At 45.9% G+C, this 21,001-nt stretch overlaps 1 protein-coding gene across 7 annotated transcripts in view; it reads left to right on the top strand.

The window, feature by feature from the left end:
- ZBTB38 (zinc finger and BTB domain containing 38) overlaps window positions 1–21,001 on the top strand; it is a 135,572-nt gene that overhangs the window by 85,604 nt on the left and 28,967 nt on the right. For 5 of the 7 annotated variants that reach the window (XM_018049743.1, XM_005675497.3, XM_005675496.3 and 2 more), the window contains one exon: window positions 3,056–3,160. The gene's annotated coding sequence lies outside the window, so the exon portion shown is untranslated. Of the gene's footprint in view, window positions 1–1,540; window positions 1,628–2,171; window positions 2,273–3,055; window positions 3,161–21,001 lie in introns of those variants that run through there. The other 2 variants (XM_018049748.1, XM_005675498.3) reach the window with 2 other exon arrangements.

Genomic DNA, 21,001 nt, shown 5'->3' with positions numbered 1-21,001 from the left:
TTTTTGAACGTGACCCACAGAGAAATAATAAAGGACGCTTGGCTTTGAGGAAGTTAGGAATTGCTAGTGTACATGTGTGTGCATGTTGCCCAACCTATCGGCCTTCAAAACCCTGTCTTTATTTTTAAATTACATGATGCTTTAATTTGACTTTGAGTCAGTATATTTCTCCTTGATTATTAAAATGTTTTACCAACTTTGTATATAAAATTGGATTCTACTTTATTCCTCAGAATCATCACAATCTTTTTTGTTTTTACATTGGGAGTGACTTTTAAAAAATTTTATTGGAGTATAGTTGATTTACAATGTTGTGTTAGTTTCAGGGGTACAGCAAAGCAATTTAGTTATACATATACATATATTCATTCTTCTTCCAATTCTTTTCTCTTATAGTTATCACAGAATATTGAGTCTCTGTGCTATACAAGAGGTCCCTTGTTGCTTATCTGTCTTACAGTAATGTGTGTATATTCATCCCAAGCTCCTGATTTATCCCTGCTGCCCCCACCCCCACGTTTGCCCTTTGGTAACCATAGGTTTGTTTTCCGTAAGAATGTTCACAATCTTAAAACGTGATCAGGAACTAGGATGCAGAGCGCTGTATTCCAAACTAAAAACAGGATGTTAAGTCATGAAAAGAACAGACTTATCTTTTTAAACTGTAACCTGGGAATGCATCTTTTCAAAAGAAAATTTAAAAAATAAGACTCATACCACCAAAATGCAGAGAAGGTGGATGGTTTTGTAGAAAACAAGCAAACAAAACTTCTACAATATGGCTAACTAGGCTGTTAGCTCCTCCATAAGGCGAGTTTGTGGCAGGCCTCAGTAAATACTTTTTCAATGAGCAGTCCCTGAATCTTTGGGTGAAAGGTCTAGCATAGCAGGCAGTCAGAGCGCTTTATTTCAGGAGGAGGCCTGGGTCTTTTGCGCGAACTAGTTTTCACAGCACGTTGGGAAAATCTGTCTAGATATCTCCTGTCAGCCATGGGAAAGCGCAGGTGACACTCGATTCCTGAGAGTTTAAATGAAAACTGCAGTTGACTTACTCTGAAACCTGCCACTCTTAAACGGGCAGGGGTTGGATGCTGTCTGGGATCTGGATGCGGAACCTGGGGACCCATCTGCAAACCCAGGCCTGGTTCTGGTACGGACTAGGTTTTGTGGCCGTAGACCCCTAAGTGGTTGCCCTTGGGGCGGGTTCTGGGATCTCCCGAGAGGAGAGAGGCTGAGGCCGCAGCCCCCTTGGTGGCATCTGGGGCCGTCGTGGGCGCCCCCTCCTCTCCCCGTCGTGCCCAGGTTGGGTTTGGGGTTTTGCGGGGCCGAGGTGTGTGTCCCCCCCTCCCCGCCCCCCCACGTCCCGGCCCTGCCCCTGTCCTCCCGAGGCCTGGTCCTGGGCACGCTCGTTGGTGCCCCGGAGTCCGGCCCGCGGCTGAGGCCGAGGAGCCCTCTTCCCTGCCGGGTGGCGTCCCCAACCCGGCGCCGGGGGCGGGCCGGGCCGGCCGAGCCGAGCCGCCGGCGTCCATTTTCTGGGCGGTGCTGCGAGACGCCGCGGCCTGACTCGCGGGTCCGGAAGCGCCATGGACCCCCGGGGAACGCGCTCGCGGGGCAGCAGCCGAGCCCTGTAAGTGCCAGCACAGGGGCCGTGTGCGGGGCGGGCGGGCGAGGCGAGGCCGGCCCGACCCCTGCTATCCCGGGAAGGAGACTCAAAATCCGGCCGGGGGACGCTCGCGCGGGGCTGGGAGCTCCGCGGACTCCGGAGAGCCGAGGTGTTGCGGGGACCCGGCGCCCGCAGGTGCCCGGACGCCCGGGCCCGCGCCCTGGGAGTCGGGGTCCAGCCACGGAGTCGGGCACGTTGCGCCGCAGCCGTGGCCCATCTGCAAGGCTATGCTGAAGGGCGGGGGTCCGGGGACCAACGCGCACCCAAGGGCGGGGGACGTGATGGGCTCCGGTCCAGCAGTCTCGGAACGGCGCTGACAGTCGCATCTCCCCTCCCTCGGACCGCGAATTGGACCCCAGTCCTGACCCATCCGGAACCTGAGGATTTCCTTGGTTGAACACCAAAGCCCCTGGAATTGAATGGGAAGTGCAAAGGCAGGGCCCTGCCCCCAGGGCTTTGCAATCTCAGCCTCCTACTTCGGCAGTAGTTAGGTCTCCACTGTTGGTACAACATGACCGCCCGCTGTTAGCCACTTTTTGCAGGATATATTATAAATCACCTGAGGTTTTAGTCTGTCTGCGGTGCCACTTTATAACTCCTCTCCTATAGGTAAGTGACTAATTCCATTCTGGACTTTGGCCCAAATTAAATATCTCTTCTAAGGATCCATAATGGATGATACGTATTTTGGTGCCTTAGACATATTTTAAAGGTTAGAAACTTTTCTCCTAATTATGAAGCTCAACGACTCGGTCAGGTTCTCATGGTTAAAAAGCATAGGAGGATTAGGTTCGCGGTTTCTGAGAAACTTCTAGTGAGGTACTATCTCTGAGGGTAGTGTTTTTCTAGCAAGAATTGAGACCCATTAGAGGATTGTGAAATCAATTTAGTGGGTTGCTACCAGATTTTTTTTGGAAGATATAGAATATATAATGCAATATAAAAAAGAATAGAAAATATCAGGGTGCATTGTATATAATAAGAGTAAGCGTTGTTTTCAGGCTTTGGACTTTCCATTTATGTAATATGATTTTTTAAAATGGTGGGTCACTGTCAAAAAAGTTTTTAAACCCTGATTTACAGGTTAATAACCCAGGATTTGGAATCTGGGGTGAACCTGTGTTTAAGTCCCAGGTCTAACATCGGCTAGCTCTGTGACCTTGAACAGATTCTGTGACCTTTCAGAGCCTCTTTTGACGTAGCTGTAAAATGGGGGGATGTCTCCTATGTTTTGAGGACTGTATGAATCACCTATGTCATTTGCTTTGCCCAGTGCTGAACTGACAGTAGGTGTTCAGTCCACATGCTAATGGAAGTCACTTTTCTTTCTGATTCGTTCGGTCCTGGCACCTAGTCATGAGACATTATTCTTTTTGTTTTACTTCTTTTTAGATCTAGATGTGGAGGAAATGGAGGACTCAGAACCAAGGATTTCCAAGTGATCTCTTCCGAAGCTCAAGACACTAACTCTGTTAAAGCTGGTCTGTTCTAACTGAGGTAATCGAATTTACATCTTTTGTTCTCTACTTGAAATAGGCAATGTTTTTTTTTCAGGGCCTAAACCGCTCCCAAGGAGCTTATGCTTTGTGGCCAGCAATCCACCAGGTTTGGGGATTACAAAGTGACAATGACATTTAGGCAAGCTGTTATTAAGGAGACGTGATGTGTGAGGTGCCTGGTGATGAAGGGGGAATGAAAGCCTTCTAGTTCCAGTTCTGCCAGTGACTGTTGTGAGAGCTTCTGTGAGTCTTGTCTTCTGGCTTCTTCAGGCCGGAAGGACCCACAGACGTCACCAAGGTCCAGAGAGTTTAAATGACTCTTCAGGGAGACCCAGTGGGCTGGGTTGGGGCAGGCCTGGAGCGTGCATCGCAATTGCTCATTCATGCAGTCAGCTTCTGGGCCTGCTACAGGGGGAACACTGTGCTAGGCGCTGAGGATACACACGTGAAGAGTCCACCCCCAGGACGCACACTGCACCGACAGGTGTTGACAGCCCAGCACACTAAGCTCCACCTTTGAGGCCTAGACAGAGCCCCAGATGACGGTGATAACAACTCCCATTGATCAAGCGCTTTTGTGTGTGAGTGCAAGGCAGTGTGTTAAATGCTTTAAGTGCTGTGTTTTTACTCCTCACACTACTTCTGCGAAGTAAGAAAGTATAAATGTGAAGGATTGAAAGGTGAAAATGCAGGCAGGTCATGGAGAACTTTGCCTCTCAGACCACATTTATGATGCACATTCGGTATGCAGAGCACAGGGATAGGACCACGAAGTTCAAGGTAGAGTGCTTGCCCTCCAGGAGCTTGAAACCTCAACTCCAGAGAGGCTGAGTCAAGAGCACAGTGCCTGCCAGTAGCCCCCGTCTCCTCCGCCTACTTCTGCAGCGGTCGGAGTGGACCCAGAAGAGACCGGGGTAGTTGATGTATCACAGTTCTGGCCCTCAGTGCAAGTTTTTTTGTTTTTGTTTTTTCAAATTTAACGTACTTTTCCATCCATCTGTGGAAACTGATGCTTTCAATTTATAAACAATAGTAAGGCCAGCTCTGAATTCATTTATTCATTCAACAAATGTTTATTGAGCTCTTATTTGGGTATTTAAGGCACTTATTTGGGTATTTAAGACCAAACATATTACTCTGTTTTTACAGTCATGATAATGGTCATGTTCATTCTCTTAGTGAGGAATTATTGTTCAACTGTTAGAATTTTTCTGTTACCATGCCAGGATATCAGCTTCCAAGGATGTTGGAGATTGACTTGTAAATAGGATACCAACTGGATGAATAGGAAACACGTTTTTTAAAAATCTACAGAAAGGAGTTTCGTTTCAATTTTGATTTTGCCGTCACCATCACCTTTATCAGCAGAGAAAAAAGCATTTTGGCAAGGGCGCTCCCTCTGACTTGAAATGCTCTTCTCTTTTAGCTTGTAGGCCACACAAGACACTGAATCTTCAAAAGTAAAGCAATTTAAGAGATGCTTTAATTTACAAGGTTCAAAGTTAGAAGTAGCTCCAGTGATTGCCCTAAGTAACAGAAATCAGATTGTAAGCCTGGAATGCTACTTGTAATAAACTTAAGCTCCAAATGGAGCAAATGAGATGTTGAGTGTGAGTGTGCTTTGCAAACTTCTAGGAGTTCTATAAATGTCACAGCAAATATTTATCGAGTACCTACTTTGAAATCAGAAGAAAAGGCAGGGCAGAAACCAGAGACAGGGAGACCAATTAGAAGGGCACCACAATCCACCAAGGAAAAGGCAGGGTGGGGGGAACTTGGGGAAGGCCGGAAACGGATGATAGCAGCGAAATGGGAAAGGAACGGACGCAAAGGGAAAAACTGACCCAATCTGACATCTGAGTAGAGAAAAAACAGCTAAAGCTGACACTGGGATTTCCAGAGCAGTGGTACCCATGAAGACAACTTGGAGAAGGGTGAGGGACTGCATTTTCGAGGGGCTGAGTTTGAAGTGTTAAAGTGTGACGTATGATGTCCCCCAGACAATCAGTGCTTTTGCACCCCACAGGGAGGCTAGGGCTAGTTTAGAATCACTGATATAAAAAAAGTTAAGAGATGAGAGAACAAATTTTCCAGTGAAAAACCGTAGAGAGGCAAAGCTTGAGGATGGAGCCTTCTGAGAGGACCTAGCAAAAAGTCTGACAAGAGAGCAAGGAAGAATGAGAGAACAGGGCTCTGGAAGCCAGCAGTAGAGGGTTTCCCAGAGGAGAGAGGGTGCAGCGTTAGGCTTCTGCTTAGTCGCTTCAGTCACAATTCCCAGGCAAGAGTACTAGAGTCCGTTGCCATGCCCTCCTCAAGGGGATCTTCCCCACTCAGGGAATGAACCCGGGTCTCCTGCATTGCAGGCAGATTCTTTACCACTTGGCCACCAGGGAAGCCCAGATGAACCAGACAGGGGATATGAGGCCTAAGACGGCCATTGGATTGACAAGTGCTAAATCCCTAATTAGTTGTTTTCCTTTGTAACATGCTATGACCTGCAGAATGGATATCAAGTGGTTCCATTTCCAAAAAAAAATGTGTAGTTTGCACAAATAATCACTGCAAAAATTTTATCCTAACAAGCCCCAAAACACACTTCTGATTACTAAAATTTCAAGATGTTAAATATGGTTTTGACAGTTGTCGTCCTCTTTATTCTGTTGTCGACAGACGACCAAAGAATATCCGTTGATAGAAAGTTCTTAAAAACTACATTTCTGCTGATGTAAAGGTTTCTAACAGTAATCAGATTTGTATTTTGCCTGTTGCCATACGACTGTTGTATGACAGGGGAGAGAGAGAGAGAGAGTGGGTGTGTGTGTGTGTGTGTGCGTGTGCGCACGCGCACGTGTGTGTGTATGTATTTCATGGGCATATGAGCTTAGTACAATGGAATGAGATGGCTGGGGTCAGATAAATCTAGTTTCACAACCTAGCTGGGCCATTTTCCAGGGTTGTGACTTCAGAAAAGTTACTCTCTAAGCCTAACTTTTTCCATCCATAACTCAAATAGGATTGTTTTGGAGATTGAGTAATATATAACTTGGTCAGGATCCATGCCATAGTAGGCAATTAATAAATGCTAATTCCATTCCCCTTACAATTTTTTAGATATATGTATTTTTGTCTAATATCTGTCTATACCTAAAGGCTTATTTTTATGACTTATTTTAGCATGTTCATTTTATCATGGCACATGCATACCTTCCATGATAGCTAGTCTATCCTGTGAGAGTTCAAATGACCTGCAATTTAGTATGGATAAGAATCTACCTGGGAAGGAGTTCCCTGCTGGTCCAGTGGTTAAGACTTCACCTTCCAGAGCAGGTGGTGTGGGTTCGATCAGTGGTAGGAGAGATAAGATCCCACACACCTCATGGCCAAAACACCAGAACACGAAACAGAAGAAATATTATAATAAATACAATAAAGACTTTAAAAATAGTCCATGTTAAGAAAAAATGTCTTTTTGTAAAAGATTACACCTGAGGGATTAACTAAAATGTAGATTCTCGGGTCCTTAGCACAGAGACTCAAATTCAGTAAATTTCAGGCAGACTCCTGAGAATCTTCATTTTAAACAAGCACTGCAGTGATGAAGATTAGCAAATGCCAGTTTTTAGGAAGCAGAGAAAGGAGATAAACCTGAGACTTGATAGGTTGATTTAAAATGCATAAAGACGTGCCTGTACTCAAAAGTTTTGTGTTATTCATGTTTACGAATTATTCTGTAATGAGATAGAAGACACACGGATCCCAGATAGTGAAGGAATGGTAGTCTTATCACACCCACTGTCGCCATCTGCGGTGTAGCCACAGCAGTGCTGGGTGACACAGCCCTCATATCAACTTCTTTTCCTGTGGAGTAAGTGGTAACACCCTGTTCCTATGCCCAGAGTTTGCAAAACCAGTGCAACTTTAAGTGTTGTTACCAATAATGTATTTAATGGCAGTAACAGTGCACAAGCACACCACTAAAATAGTTTGATGCATCTGTCTGTCTGACTCTGCCTTCTGGTCGACAAACATCCGTGTCATTATATTTCCTTTTTCTTCGCATCTTGTAATCATGTACTTTTTAGGCTAGTTCACATTGTTTCCAACCTCATTTTATAGGTGAGAGAATAATTTATCCTTTTTTCTCCTCCTCATCCCAGCTCTCTTTATTTATTCACAGGGGAGGATTGAGACATACATACATGTTTGGTGTTAAGCTATTTATGGAGAATATAAAACATAATTTTGACTCGTGTTTATTAAATTGCACTTTACATTCCTCGTATGTAATTTAGAAATTGGGTGACTCAATGGGGATATGTTTATTAAAATTCTACTGAGTCATTTTATAACTGTTGTTGGCATTCCACTGACAGTTCACTTTTTTTGGAACAGGATGCCAGTGTCCTGGAGCCTTGCTTAGAATTAGGGCTTCTATGTCTAAACCCATAGGCCCTAAGGGGAGAAGACTGAACTGAATTTCATGGAGTCCATCCTGCCCCTTATATGCATTATCTCGGCCATCTTACTGGAATCTCCAGATAACTGGTGTGGCAGAAATTGAGTCTGAGAGGTTCGGTCTGATGTTGTAAACATGAGTTTTTCACTCTCTGGGCTCTTATCTGGCTCCAAAGTCCAGCCTTCTGTCTCCACACCCCACGTAGTTTCCCCAGCTACATACTGAGAGCATGAAATAGCTCATCGTTCCTGGTTGTGGCTTAGAGACCCTTGCCCCTGCTATTCCAGTAATCTCAGAACTTTTGACAAGAAGCGAATGGACAGAGGTAATGTGCAAACTTGAATTCATTCAACAAATATGAGCTTGGTGCTAGGTATCATCAGATCAGGACCCTACTCTCAGGGCCTCCCTATCTTTCTCACCTGTTCTTATCTACCATCCAAGTGCTGCTGCAGGCTTGTCTTTTAGAGCAAAGACACCAGTGGATTGCTGCACTGATAAGGTCAAAGATTTGTGTCTTGCTATAGCTGTCATTAGACTTCCCTGGTGGCTCAGACGGTAAAGCATCTGCCTGTAATGCAGAAGACCTAGGTTCAATCCCTGGGTCAGGAAAATCATCTGGAGAAGGAAATGGCAACCCACTCCAGTACTCTTGCCTGGAAAATCCCACGGACGGAGGAGCCTGGCAAACTACAGTCCATGGGGTCGCAAAGAGTCAGACACGAGTGAGCGACTTCATTTTCACTTTCGTTTTATAGCTGTCACTGTCGTGTGGGGCTTTATGTTCCCAGAGTTGCTCTGTCACTTTGAAAGTTTAAAACAGTTCCTTAGGGGATTGCCTTGGGGCCCTAAGGAAGTCTACAGGAGAAAGAGCCCAGAGCCCTACAGTGGGGGGTTGAGGGGGAGGTCAAAGAGCAACCTGTAAAAGATCGGACTGGAGACCTAGGACTGGTTCCCGTGACCCGCTGTGCAGCCTTGGAAAAGAAAGGCACAGAACTGTGCTGGCTTGATTTCCTCACCTGTAACCAGAGAAAGTTTGGTTCAGTGATGGAAAAGGCTCCTTCCAGCCGTAATTCTGCTTCCTCCCCGGCAGAAAAGCAGATGTGCTAAAACAAGCAGGTGGTAACTCCACGTCTGAGGTTGGCCAGAGATCCCAGTTGCGAAGCTCCCTCCCACTGTCCTCCAAGGGGTACTTGTACTGGCCAGACCTTGAGTCCGGCCTGTACCCCATACACTTTTGAGGAAAGTGCATGGGTGTAAGGGTGGGAGAGATGGTCTGCTTTGGAGGAAATGAGGATTTTTTTCTACTGGCTGGGGAACCAATCAACAGGTGACAAAATAGGAGGTAAGGAATCATGGTTTGAAACTTTATGGCTGGAAAGAACCTGAGGAAGTAAACCAGCCCGGCCTCTTCACATTCCAGATAAGGGAACGGAAATGCAGGGAAGTCGTAGGATTTGCTCAGGGTCACGCCACTTGTGGCAGACGGGGAACAGAAGCTAGTGTCCCTTGCCTGTCCAGTTTGCTGAGGAAACAGGTAGGTCCTGTCGTAAGGCGGATTATCAGGAGAGCAGGAACGGGCAGTCAGCAAGCCAAGCCTCAGGAAGCACTGGCTCCCTCCAACTGTTCTGTTGACAAGAGCAGCCCGCCATGCCTGCTGGGCTTCTCAGCAGAAAGACACCACGGTGCAAACTTCCTGTTCCATCAAAGCTCTTGGATTCTTGTCAGTTAAGAGAGTCAAGAAAGTTTTCCTTTTAAGCTAAGAGAGGCAGGAGGCTGTCTCCTATTTTTTAAAGCATTTTTTTCCTCTCTTATTTAAGTGAAAATTGCTAAGGTCTCCAATAATTTAGTTTTGAGAGGAACGAAGCATTTTCTCAAGGAGTATAAAGAGGAAGACCCAGCTCGCATAGCCCATGTTGCTGGTCACACCTGTGCACGTAGTCCTCATCTCCCTGTGGTCCTGAGGAATCCAGCGGCTGTTCAAGTGCTAGAGGAGCATCCTGGGGTTCTTCCGGCCACCCCCTGAAGGCTGGCTTTGTGCCAGGTGAGATAGATACAAGCTGCCACTTCCTGCTTTGTGCATGGGACATTGTTTCTAGGTCCTGTTCTGTTTGTGTTATTTTTCCTGTTTGTGTGTTAGAACACTTGTGATTATTTGCAGAGTTGATTATCACTAGATAATAAGACCAGCAATTCAGTAAAAACAGAGCTGAATTTATTATCTCGCCAGGCAGAAGACAGCGGCATTCAGAATCCGTCTCCCCAAACACATAAGCATTTTCACGCAGTCATGGAGATTTCTGATTAGCTCTAATAGAATGCCGATTCACTTCTAGACCAAAGGGAAGATTTTTTTGGTCTCAGAATCTACTCAGCATTCTGGTCTGTCCCTGTGTAGACGGTCTATCCTGGTCCTATAGTCCTTGACCCGAACTCGGAGAGCAGGGGTGCCAAGGTCTCGGGTGGTCCTTGGTACTTGTAGGGGAGGCCGTGGCCAGCCTTACTGCATCCCGGGTCCCTGCTGCAAATTCCTTCTGTTGCCTGTTCCACCCTTTCCCTCAGACTAATGCATGTTCCATCTTTGCTTTAAAACGGGAAGGGGTGGGAGGACCACTTTGAGGAAGCCGAAGGCACAGGGATAGATGGAAAAAGGGATGACGTGGCAGTGAAATGAAGCCCCAAATGGGGTTTTACTCAGACATTAGAGAACTGGCCCACCCTGGGTGCTGTGCTAAATCGGGTTTGAAAAAAAAAAGCCTGACCTTTAAGATTTTTTCCTGTCAAGGTCTAGCAATTCTGGAGTTTTCTTTAGCTACTCTACCCTGCAAGTTGACTTTTTTTGCACAGAAGCATTGTAAATTACCTGGGAGAACATTTTGTTTTTTTTCCTGTAAATGAATATACACTGCGAAGTGAGTTCTGACCTTGTTTGGTTGTTTATTTAAGTCTGAATATTCATTTTTGTTTTTTGACAAGTTTCAGGAAATCACTCAAGAGCTTTGTACCATGTTTGAATGATCTATTTTAAGACTTTCTTTTCTATTGAACGATTGGCATGTCTGATAAGAAGGCTACGCGTCCCTATTTTAGGAAATACTTTTCGAGGTCCTTAACTTCTCTTTTTCATGTATGAAGCTTAAACAGGAATCTTACCTCCAATCCTAGCAGCTTCCTTACATTAAAAATGACCTGTCCTCCCCGCCCTCCGCCCCCCCATGAGGTTCTCTGGCTCAGGGAGAAAAATAAAAGTCGGGTGATTAGTCATTGTGGCGTTCAGCAAACAGACACTTTGGAGGCCATGATTTATGTCGCTGGTGGGGCAAAAAAACCCAGGTTATATCTGTCTCTAGCACTGACTGTTGTGAAAGGTAAGTGCCCTGTGTTTCCAGAAGGTCCCCTGAGTGCCCCTGGTTGTTGCGTTCAGGTTTCTGAAACCCGGTGGCCATTTTCTGTGAGTTTGAATCCCTGTGCTAAACCCCTCCCCCTGAGGAGTCCATGAGCATTTGTTTTCTAAAATGAAAGCACAGGCAGAGACTCGAGCTGTTCTACAGAACAGCCTATTTTTAGATTTTTTTTTTTCTTAATCAGTGTATTTAAAGCATAATTTTTCTAAACAGTCTATTGTGGGCTAATATCTACACTGAGTTTAGGTTTGTCTGGGGAATTTTACTTTTTTTTTTTTTTTTTTAATGCAGGCAACATGCTTATTGACGTAATTGTTCCCTGTTCCTTTTGCCCCCAGATCATTTCACTCTAAAACAGGTGAGCAGGGGGAACTGTTTGGATACCTACTGCCAGAAACCTTCATTTAGTTTTGATCAGATTTATTTTGAGGGTAAACTTGGCAGAAGCAAACAGGAATTTAGTTCCTTTAATACTCTGCCCTCCCCCCACCCCACAGTTTTTCCCAGTTGGTTTCGTCTGAACCATTGTGCATCCATGTGTGTGTCTGGCCAGAGTTTTGGTAACATTTCTGCAGTACAGAAAACCTTCTGGGCCTCTGGTCGTGCGTCAGCCCAGCTGGTGGGCTTGTTTGATGGTCCCTCCAGTCACCCGCAACCTCCTGAACCGCAGGGCGAGGTGACAGTTCCACAAGGTGTGTGTCATACCTGGCCTCTTTCCAGAGATTGCAGTATTGCCAATGGTAGCTTCAAACTGGGAAAATGGGAGGTGGAAGAGAAATGATGGAAAACACTGGGGGGAGAGATTGTGGAAAACAGAGGAGAAGGAATGTGTGTGCAAGGAAAGTATCTGCATGGACTCAAATAAATAGCTGACAGCCCAGGGCCATAAAAATCATCTCCATACATTGGCATTTTGGATGGATCCAGGTGGGGGATCTGCTGGGAACACGGGGCTGCCTGTTGACGGTGGGGAGGAAGTATGGCAGAGCGGGGCAAGAGCATCAGGAGCTCTTCTCCATGAGGTTCCCCCACCCTAGTGTGACAGATGCTTCGATTGGTCTCCAGACCAAGGGATTTGCTCTGCACCAGCACCCCCAAAGTCTCTAGACCAGGTTCAGTTGCTTCCTTGAAGAGATTGCTGTTGTTCCACTGAGAACGTCTCTGAGATTCCCCAAGGACACTTGTGGTCTTGCTGGTTAGGCTTTATTGTGTTGACCCTATTGTTTGACATCCAGGCTGTGCTTCTCTGATCTAGTTTCTAGAATTGTTATTGTCTGTGTAATGCAGTGAAGGAGCATGATATCAGTTCAAAATGCCCTTACCCAGTAAGGAGCTGTACAGCCTCTGTAGTTGCTTCTTCCCATGTTACATCTCCTGCTAATGATGAATATGGAACCCTCTTTTCCTAGATTTATTTTTTTAGTTAAAAAATTTTTTTGGCCATGCTGCATGGGAGGCAGGATCTTAGAGGATCAAACCTGCACCCCCTGCAGTGGAAGCGGCATCTTAACCACTGGACCTCCAGGGAAGCCCCTGGAACCCTCCCTAAAAATGGATGCCTCTAAGAGGCAAATTGTGCGGAGATCTGATGAGGAGTTATCATCCCTTTCTCAGAGCTTGAGCAGACCGTATCATTAAAATGACTTTAGGGAATGCCCTGGTGGTCCAGTGGTTATTATTCCGTGCTTTCACTGCTGGGACCCAGGTTCAATCCCTGGTCAGGGAACTAAGAGCCTATAAGCTTTGCAGTACAGCCAAAAAACAAATAAAAATTTAAAAATAAATAAAACAATTTGAGTCAAAGTGGAGAATTTGATATCTACCCTTTTTGTCTCCCAGGACTCATACAGTAGGAAGTTTTCCACATGGGAGTGAACACACTGGAGGGAACCTGAAGAAATACTATGTGACCTAAATATATTCTGTGTTAGGGCTTCTAACCACCTTTTCTTCATTAAAATGGAGTACTTCTGTAGTTTTGAAAGCTTGAATATTGGTATTTCACCATTTAAATTTTAAGAGGCCTGTGAATCACTGTAGGAATCACTGATACATTACAGGCCTAAGTGACCTACCTCCATGTCATTGTAGATTAGGGTCTAAAATGCTGATATATACAGGGACAGGAGGGTGATATGAATGTTCAGTGTAGGCTGGATTTAAGAAGATAGAATGGTTAGATCATGGCAAACTGGAGGACATGAAAACTTTTAAAATACGCAGGGCCGAATGAGCCAGGTCTGCAGGCCGATTCAGCCTTTGGACTGCCGCTCTGCTCGGCAGTTGTAGAGCTTCGCCGTCTGACTCAATCCACCAGGCTGGATTTCCTCAGTGGCAACCTGCCCAGTCTTTTCCTGCAGAACGTTGGGCTTGGAGCTCTCCAAGCCCCAGCCCAAGAAAAATTCATGGCCATCGAGCCTTCTCCATGTCACAGCAAAGAAAGGAGCTGCTTTAGCTGTGAAGTGTGTCCATCTCATACGGGCAAAGTGATTCGTCGGGAGAACACAGCTTTTGTGTCCAAGGACATCTGGAGAGGCATCAGACAAAGCAGGCTTGATTAAGCTGCTCTGTGCTCAGAGTGCCCATTTCAGGATGCAACAGGAAGAACCCACCAAAGGAAGCCCCATCTTATCTGGCCACGTCACTCCCAAGGCAGCTAAATGCCAAGGCTGATCTGGATGGTCTTGGGCAATGGGGTGAAAACAGGGGACAGCAGGCATATCTTGATAAACCTGGTCTGTGATATTGACCTCCCTGGCCCAAGGATGCTTTCTGAAATATCAGACAGTTAGCTACTTCCTAACTCATCCTAGGCTGGGACAATGTGAGAATTGTCCTCCCTTTCTCTGTTGACACTCTATTGACCTTCCTTCCGAACATCCTGGAATTTATAATGCCTTCCCTTTTTTCTAAATGTCTTTTAATCACTCTCCTTTTCATCAGCTCTCTTGGTGCTAAGTGAGTCATAATGTCTGCAAACACTCAGCACAGGGCCTGGCATGTAGAAAGTGCTCAGTAAATATTAGCTTTTATCGTCATTGGCACCATCATCATCACCATGATAACTATGGTCGTTTCCCCAGCAGATATGGAAACTTGGTTTCCTTAAACCTTAAACTTGGTTGTTTACCTCCACAGAGTCTCTTTGGGACAGTCTCTGGGTGGAGGCTGCGGAGAGGTGTGCCTCTCACATTACACTGTAGGCTTGTATGATGGGGTGGTTTTGACCACACTGAGAATATGATCCTAAAGGCTTTGTCCCCTGGCTGCGACTTTAACTTCAGCAAAGTACCGCACTCCTTACTCACACACCCCCACCACTTGCCATTGACCCTTTGGCCATGCAAACCCTCTTGCGGAGCAGGGGAGTTTCTTGTTAGAGGATAGACCACTTTTGTGCATCAGGGAGCCCACACAAGTAGTAATGATGTAGAACTGTGATGGTAGACCATGTGTAGATACAAAAATGAGGGCAGTCCGTGAAGATTTTGGGACACTGGTAGTGATGAGAAGTGGGGTATAACCGAACCTTCTTCAGTGTTGGTGACTGAAGAGTATTGCCTGCTCCCTGGAAACACTTTTTTTTTTTTTAAAGATTTTTTTGATGTGCACTGTTTTTTAAAGTCTTTATTAAGTTTGTTACATTATTGCTTCTGTGGATTTTTTTTTAATGTTTTTTGGGTTTTTGGCCACAAAGCTTATGGGATCTTAGCTTCCCGACCAAGGATCAAACCCATACCCTCTGACTGCCAGGGAAATCCCTCCTAGGAAATATTTCAGAAAATGGAAATAACTGATGCCATGCTCCCAAGGTGACCTATTGTTTGGACTGGAAGTTACTAAGGTGGTGAGGAGGAAATGGCCACAGCATCTTAGAGATGAAATCCTAGCTTCGTATCAAATTCATTTAGTTTAGAAAGCAAATTAAATAAAAGCCTTTTCAGCACTTCAAAGCGCTCACCTCTATTTTGAGGGTAGTGTGGTCTAGTATTTTATTAATTGGTAATTGTGGTGCTTTTTTCTATTTTCTAAAGTACTTTCACATGGAGTCCTGGATACTTAGTGGCCTGGGACCACTAGGGCTGCATGAGACTTAGAAGTGGAGCTGTATGCTTCGCAGATGACTCTCTCTTGGTTGGTTTCTTTTTTTCCACCTCTTCCTGCCACTGTTGGGGAACTTGGCTTGGAGTTCTGGACTCCAGTCCCCTCCCCCATCCACCCAGTTGAGTTATTGTCATTGTAACGCCCAACCCGCCGGGGCCATGATGGGCCGCCCCTCCTCTCCCTCCTGCCAGCGGGGGAAGTCCCTAACGGAAGGAGCCTGCCAGATCCCAGATCCGGGGACCAATGACAGCACACTTCACCAGCTAAAGCCACCCCACCCCAGCCACGTAGAAGGACCTGTCAGCCCGCGACGCCTTGGCCTAGTGACCTATCCGAACCCCCGTCCATCTAGCCTGACCATCCCTCGCAAGGAACCTATAAAAACCACCCCGAGCAGGGTCCGGGGGCGGACTTCCTCGACCTGTTCGGGTCCGGGAACCCCGCCGGGAAGCGCTTAGCCATTAAAAAGCCTATTAGACACTCTTTTGGTGTCCTGGTCTTTTACCTAACAGTCATGGTGTCTGGTAGCCCGCCAGAAGATGTATCTACATCCCCAGAGCTGTGAATGTGACCTTTTTGGGGGAAAAAAAGGGTCTTCACAGATGTAAATTTTTAAGGATCTTGAGATGAATTCATCCTGGATTATCAGGTTGACCCTGAATCCAATGACAAGTGTCCTTATAAGAGATACACAGAAGAGAGATACAGAAAGAGGGGACGGCCATGGGAAGATGCAGCCACAGGCCAAGGAACCATAGGACCATCACAAGCTGGGAGAGGCAGGAAGGATTCTCCCCCGGAGGCTTCAGAGAGGGCACAGCCCTGCCTGCATCTTGGTTTTGGACCTCTAGCCTCCATTAATGGCACCCCACTCTAGTCCTCTTGCCTGGAAAATCCCATGGGCGGAGGAGCCTGGTGGGCTGCAGTCCATGGGGTCGCTAAGAGTCGTACACGACTGAGCGACTTCACTTTCTCTTTTCACTTTCATGCATTGGAGAAGGAAATGGCAACCCACTCCAGTGTTCTTGCCTGGAGAATCCCAAGGACGGGGGAGCCTGGTGGGCTGCCATCTATGGGGTTGCACAGAGTCGGACATGACTGAAGTGACTTAGCAGCAGCAGCAGCAGCCTCCATTAGCTGTGAGAGAATAAATCTCTGTTGTTTTAAGTCACCAAGTTTGTGGTAGTTTGTTATGGCAGTGTTAGCAAACTGATACACTGTCCAGCCTAACCTTGATTCAGAAGTGCCTGGGAACTTGGGAAAAATCAGTTTCTGGGGTCTTAACGCCCTGGCTGTTCTGATTCAGTCTGGGGTAGCACCAAGAAACTAAATTTTTCGTAAGAACCTCCAGGTGATTCTGATACATCCAGTCACCTCTCAGTATCGGTGTTGATCAAGTTCCTTCTTCTACCCTATTTCTTTTTCATCTTTTTCACCCGCTTTCCTTGGGCATCATCCATGCTCATGTGTGCAGCCAGCTTGTGTGTTGGTGCGATGCATGGCTGCATCTTCAGCCCAGCTTCCTCTTAGCATCAAGGTCCATCGTGGATCAAAGTGCACTGTGGAGGACTGCTTGAGAGTGCCAGCTGCGTCTCCCACAGGCTCCTCAGAGGGCACACTGACTTAATTCTTCTTCTGCCAGACCAGCGCTCTGGTCTGGTTCCCCCTTTCTCTCTCCTCAAGTTTACAACTAGTTGATTCTTCCATTCAAATAGCTTTTACTTATTTTTCTCTTTGCCATCCTCAGCTGTCTCCTTGCCTTCTTTCCAGCCCCCTCCCGACATCCTTCTCATCAAACTGCTCCCAGAATGACCTGTCTGCATATTTGTCTAAATGATTCCTGCTTCAGATCTTTTAAAGGACTCACCATTGTCCTGGGTGCACATTAGAATCACCTGGAGAGTTTTTTTTTGTTTTTACCCAAGACCAAATGAATTAGAATCTCAAGATGGAGCCTGAGTGTTCATGTTCTCGAGTTCCCATAGGTGATTCCAGTATACAGGTAAGGTTTACCCAAGGCCCTGCTGGTGTATTCTTCATGACCAGGTCCCTGCCCATCTCTCCATCTCCATCTCCCATCCGGCCCTGCCCAGTGTCTATGCAGCACACATCCCACCTCTTTGTGTGTTTAGTCAGTAAGCCATGTCTGACTCTTTGCAACCCCACAGACTGTAGCCCACCAGGTTCCTCTGGCCATGGGATTTCCCAGGCAAGAATGCTGGAGTGGGTTGCCATGCCCTTCTCCAGGGGATCTTTCCAGTCCAGGGATCCAACCCGTGTCTCCTGTCTCCTGCACTGGAGATTCATTAACACTGAGCCATGTGGGAAGCCCCACCTCTTTGCCAGGCTCCAGATGTGTCTTTGTGTTGCCTGCTCCTTTGCCTGACCTTATTAGAATAGAATGCCTTTTTCCTTCTTGGATCCCAGAGAAATTCTCCCTGTCTCTCAAGACTCGGTTCCCACTCATCCTCCCTGACTATCCTTCCCCAAACTCAGTGTAAGGCTGCCTCCTTCAAAGCCCTGGGCGTGCTCATTAGAGCACTTCCATCATCACGGAGGAGCTGTTTGTCTGCATGTCTGTGTCCTCCATTGGACTGTGGGCTCCAGGAGCTTTCTGAAAAGAAATAAAGGATTAAATAAAGCCAAGGGGACGAAATCATTTTTCTGCTTCTCTGAATCATGGTATCCATACTGCCTTATAGTACATCAGGCACTTTTTAGAAAACAAAAGTCTACTTAAGGGATTTCCCTGGTGGTCCAATGGCTCAAACTCCACACTCCCAAAGCAGGGGGCCCAAGTTTGATCCCTGGTAAGGAAACTAGATCCCACATTCTGCCACTGAGAGTTCGCACGCTGCAACTAAAATGATCCCGTGTGCCACAATAAAGAATGAAGATCCCTAGTGCACAGTCCTGGTGCAGCCAAATAAATAAATATTAAAAAAAAACAACACTCTACTTGGTTTTAGTGAATGTAATGAAGTTGTAGCAGTAGAAGCAGTAGTATATAATACCATTAAGTGAACACCTAGTTAAAAGCTAGTCAAATCTAGTCAAAGCTATGGTTTTTCCATTAGTCATGTATGGATCTGAGACTTGGACCATAGAGAAGGATGAGCGCTGAAAAATTGATGCTTATGAACTGTGGTGCTGGAAAAGACTCTTGGACTGCAAGGAGATCAAACCAATCAATCCTAAAGGAAATCAGTCCTGAATATTTTTTGGAAGGACTGATGCTGAAGCTGAAACTGCAATATTTTGACCACCTGATGTGAAGAACTGACTCATTGGAAAAGACCCTGATGTTGGGAAAGGTTGAAGGCAGGAGGAGAAGGGAATGCCAGAGGATGAGATGGTTGGATGGCATCACCGACTCAATGGACATGAGTTTGAGCAAGCTCTGGGAGTTGGTGATGGACAGGGAAGCCTGGCGTGCTGCAGCACATGGGGTAGCAAAGAGTAGGACACGACTGAGCGACTGACCTGAACTGAAGGGAACACCTGCTAGCTGAGGTCTCTGTAATCATTGCCTCATTTAACTATCATGATAGTCATCTCAGGCATCATTCCCATTTTACAGAATGAATTAAATAAAGCACTGTGTGGTCAAGTCATGCAGAATGGCAGAGAATATGAAGTAAAATGCATAAATGATCAGCTAGTCAGCAGTATGTGGTATATAGGCTGAACAGGAAAAACCCATTTTATTGGTGAAAATAGCTAATGATGTGTAGTTTTTTGAGTGGCAAGTACACATTTGACACTGACTTTGGCCGACAAAGATGCACAGCTACTAAACATATCAATCAGAAGATGAGATGGTAGTTTATATTTACTAATATTTAGAATCACATAAATACAGTTTTCCTTTTAAGTATGCTAGAAGGAATTTGATCCAGAGTCACATGATCAGGGTTGAAAAACCCAACCTTGTCAACTTATAAGCCATGTGGTGTTTGGATTTTGGTTTAATTTTTATGAGCTTTCACATCTTCGAAGATCTTTGAAATGGAAATATTATTCCACAGTCCACAGGGGTGTTGTGAGAAAGGAGATCAGATGTTGTGTGCGGAAGGGCTTTGTAGGTGTCGCTGTTGTTTAGTCACTAAGTCATGTCCGACTCTTTGCAACCCTATAGACTGTAGCCCCGCCAGACTCCTCTGTTCATAGAATTTCCTAGGGAAGAGTACTGGAGTGGGTTGCCCTTTCCTTCTCCAGGGGATCTTCCTGACCCAAGGATACAACCCATGTCTCCTGCTTGGCAGGCAGATTCTTTACCATTGAGCCACCAGGGAATCCTGCTTTATAAATGGTAGAGGGCTAAACAGGCTAAGGTGAGGTGTTCTTTCTTTTTGTTCTGTGTTTGTTGAACAAGAAAGTTTCCAGAAAGTTGGCGTTTGGAAAGACGCAGGATGGGGAAGGCAGTATTTTTCTGGGTGAGCAGATACAAGCACTGGAATGATTACAGGCTGGCTGTATTCTCCGGAGCAGCAGGATCCGAGGATGCTGGGATGGGAGCCCCTGAAAAACAAAGTGGCCTGAGCTAGTTAGTTAGGATGAGGGAATGAGAAGAATGTTTGGAAAATTAGTCTTCCTGTGCTTGTTGATACAATGGAGCTGCTGCGCTGCTGCTAAGTTGCTTCAGTCGTGTCCGACTCTCTGCAACCCTATAGATGGCAGCCCACCAGGCTCCACCGTCCCTGGGATTCTCCAGGCAAGAGTACTACAGTGGGTTGCCAGTGCCTTCTCCAGCAATGGAGCTGGGATAATGCCTATAACCAAGGACCAGCCCAGGAACTACAGATCAGCTCCAGGGCCTTGCCATCTTGTTCTTTAGCTCATAGTCTATTCCCAACAACTTTATCCACAGCAACTCTGAAGTTTTGAGGTCTCAGAGTAAAAGCTCACTTACCCTGAGGTCCCAGTGTCTTCATCCAAACATATTAGTGTATTAACACACCAGAGCTTCTCTTTGCAGAGTTAGGGTTGCTTCCTGATAGCGTGGCTGTAACCTTCTTCCTCTTTCAGATGAAACTGAGCTTTATCTTTTTTTATTCTAACAAAGTGAAGAATATTTTCTAAGTTATCATCAGTATTACAGTCCTGATGTTAAAATAAAGTCTGAGTGGGTAAAAAGAATGATCACATTCTGCCAGTCTTTGGAGGAGAGCAGAGACCGGCTTTTGTCACAGACATTACCTCCCTAGACTTACTTGGAAATTTCTGAAGGAGGAGTCAGCATATCATGTTCAAGGAATCAGTAGTTATATTTTAAGATAGGATTGTTTTTCTGAAATATTCCAACAGACTCGAAATTATGGACCAAAGGAACACAACTATATTTCACAAGAATGAGTGAATTTTTTAAAGAAAAGAAAGAAAGAAAGATAACGCTAAGTCGTATCCAACTCTTGTGACGCCATGAACTGTAGCCTGCCAGGCTCCTCTGTCCAGGAGATTCTCCATGCAAGAATACTAGAGTGGGTTGCCATTTCCATCTTCAGGGGATCTTCCTGACCCAGGAGTGGAACTCAGGTCTCCTGCCTTGTACGTAGATTCTTTACCAGCTGAGCTACATGGGAAGCCTACATGAATTTTTGAGGATCAGTTTAAAAATTCAGCTTTGGGAGTTGGGAAGCCAAGGAAGAAGAAGAACACAAAGGCAGAAAGGGGAACTCCATACCAAAAAAACAGTCTAATATTATACATAAAATCCAACAATCACACACTTACTATTTGCTATGTACTTGCCCTGGCTGGGTGCCCTTGTGTGTGTGTGTGTGTGTGTGTGTGTGTGTAAAGTTGCTTCAGTCGCGTCTGACTCTTTGCAGCCCCATGGACTGTAGCCCACCAGGCTCCTCTGTCCATGGGGTTC

Source organism: Capra hircus, chromosome 1 (assembly GCF_001704415.2).
Source record: "Capra hircus breed San Clemente chromosome 1, ASM170441v1, whole genome shotgun sequence".
NCBI lineage: Eukaryota > Metazoa > Chordata > Mammalia > Artiodactyla > Bovidae > Capra > Capra hircus.
Note: the sequence above shows the minus strand (reverse complement) of the source record. Positions and strands in the feature narration are given on the sequence as shown.